Source organism: Syngnathus leptorhynchus, unplaced genomic scaffold, assembly GCF_054491065.1.
Source record: "Syngnathus leptorhynchus isolate UIUO unplaced genomic scaffold, UIUO_Slep HiC_scaffold_33, whole genome shotgun sequence".
NCBI classification, from domain to species: Eukaryota; Metazoa; Chordata; class Actinopteri; order Syngnathiformes; family Syngnathidae; genus Syngnathus; species Syngnathus leptorhynchus.
Genome location: NW_028232000.1, coordinates 365001 through 367500, shown reverse-complemented (window position 1 = coordinate 367500; position 2500 = coordinate 365001). Strand labels below are relative to the sequence as shown.

At 59.9% G+C, this 2500-nt stretch overlaps 1 pseudogene; it reads left to right on the top strand.

The window, feature by feature from the left end:
• Positions 1 to 2500, top strand: part of LOC147038847 (28S ribosomal RNA) — an 8081-nt pseudogene that overhangs the window by 3371 nt on the left and 2210 nt on the right.

Sequence of the window (2500 nt, the reverse complement as noted above, 5' to 3'; positions counted from 1 at the left end):
AGGCAACCTTCTGGACCCGAAAGGTGAGACTTGTCTCCCTGAGCGCTACTGAGGCAGCAGTAGTGGCTCGGAGTCTGCAGTAGTTTGACTACCTATGATTTAGGAGGAAGGGCGATACCGAATACTACGAGATTCCTGGGGCCGCCGTCTGAACCCGGCGGCGGTGCTCATGTAGCTCCCTCTCCCCGGTTGCCCGTCTGATCCCGGCGGGCTCCGAGTACCCCATTTCCTATCTGACCGACTGGCATTCATGACCTGCCTTGGTAGGGCCCCCATCGGCCTCGGCTTGCCGACACTGGTGGACGGTTCCTACCCACTGCGGGTCGCCCTCTAGCACCTTGCAGGCTGGCTTGCGCGCTTGCTCGGCGCCCTGCTGGTACGCCTGGTGTGACTGAATGGTGGCGAGACTGAGACGAACCGAGACGGTACTGATGCCGTTGCACATAGTGATAATAAACAAAGGCTGGTTGTGGCGCCTTCTGTCTAATGTGATTTCTCAAATCCTAGCGAAAGCGTAATACTGTGAAGCCTGGGCAGCCGTGATGCGTGCCGGTCGCTGGATGGCTTTACGGGGAGTGAGCTCGGCATCTCTGATGGGGGCCTCTCCCTAGTGGGTCAGACTGTGGACTTGGCTTTGGTTGGGGGCAGGCCTTGCTAGGTCATGCCGGCTGCTGCCCGGGTTTGATTCTTAGTAGAAGTCTTACAGGGAACGGTGACTGAGCTCTGGTTGAGCCGAGCTGCCCAGGATTGCGGACCTGGGTTATCAAGAACCGCGGAGGCACGGCTTGATGGGGGGTCGTGACTGCTCGAGCGTCCTCATCGTCGCGTGCTTGAGGTTGGGTGCGTGTACGGAGTGTGATCAACCGCCTCGAAGGCCATGGGGACCAACTTTCGAGGTTTGGCTGAGGGTCCTCAAACGGCTGTAGTCATGTCTACAGACCATGGTTGCGAAAACTCCTTGGTTCGGAAGTCCGTGTCACAGCTGCACAGAGTCAGAGTCACAGTCAGTCTGGCCGATGGAGCGGGTGGACCCAGGCTGGCGAAGCTCCTGACAACGCCTCAGTGGCACTGGTGGCATCCGTCGTCCTGGTTATGAGAGTATGGGCGACGGGGTCATGATGGTGCCACAGCTTGTTTCTGGGTGGGCATTTTGACAGAGATGCCTGTGGTATGTTCGTGCGAGTGTGAGTCGCCGACGTATCACTGACGAGTAGGGTTGCTCCGATGCGTGTCGGTCAACGAAACGAGTGAGGTGGGTATGGAGGTCCCTGTGTGACGGCACGGCAGGCAGTTGGTTGGATGGGTGAGTCATCCGGCGGCTGCTGCGCTAGTCAGGGAAGCAGGTCAGAGCCTGTACTGACCGAGTCTCCTGCTTCAGTCAACTTGGCTAGTTTTGAACGCAATGCTCGTGGTCGAGCCCAGGCAGGACTGGGGGTCTGGCCCCTCAGGCTGGGTTTCGGCCGGGAAGCAACTGATGAGGCTGTCTGCCACATGGAAGGCACGTGGAGTCGATCCCAGGGTTCTCAAGGGGTGCAGGGCTGGATAGCCGGTTCAGCTGAGAGGCTTGCTGAGAGGTGGGCTGATTGGTTGCCGGTGGTCGCTTACTGGCCGTGCGAGGGCTTTCGACTCGGCTTCCTTTGATCATGGCCTGTGTGTATAGGGAAGCTGGGCGTGCTGGACATGGGAGGGTGCTTTGTCATCCGTGTAGGCTGCTCGTTGGGGAGGGCCGCGGCTGCACCGCCGTGGAGCTCTCGGCAGTGGGATTGAGTAGCAGAGAGGGACTTGTCTCTATGACCTCGCCAATCTCAATATGGATTCTCTCGTCCGTACATTTGAACGCTTGCGCCACGTCTCCCGGAGCGACGGCCGAATCGCTGCGCCACCTGTTGTCTCTGGTCTGTTCTGGATGAGCCACGTGGGGAGAGGACTTGGTCCTTTCCTGGGGGTGGTTCTCTGGGCAGGCTGGGGTGGTGGCGACCGGGTAAACGCTGGCGAAAGGGAAGGGGGCAGGTGACGCGAAGCGATGGTTACTCCGGCTCGTCTGCGGTTGGGGGCCATCGCCTAGCATGCGCGCGTCAGCGTGCGGGGCCTTGGTTGTCTGTCTTTGTTCCCGATTTCAGGATGGTGCACCTGGAAAAACTTCCTTGGTCGATGGGTAGTATGGCCCCTGGAGTATGGGTGCGGTGTAAAAGCCTGCCTGGCTGGTTGGAGGGCCGCCATGGGTGTTGGTCCGGGACGGTGTGTCGTTCGTCGACACTGGGGCGCCGTCCCGGCTGTTGTTGCGGGTCCGCCGGTCGTCCTGACCGGCGGCTTGTCGGTGGCTTTGTCTGAGGTGCCTTGTGTGTCCGGGTGTGGGTAGGTGTGCTCCGTAATGTTGAGACTGGGCTCGGAATTCCGCATGACCCCCCGGCTGTGGGGTTATGTTAGGAACTGAGGCTGGTTGATATCACACGTAGAGCTGCTGTGTGCCCTGCCCGGGGTCTGTAATGGACAGCTTGCA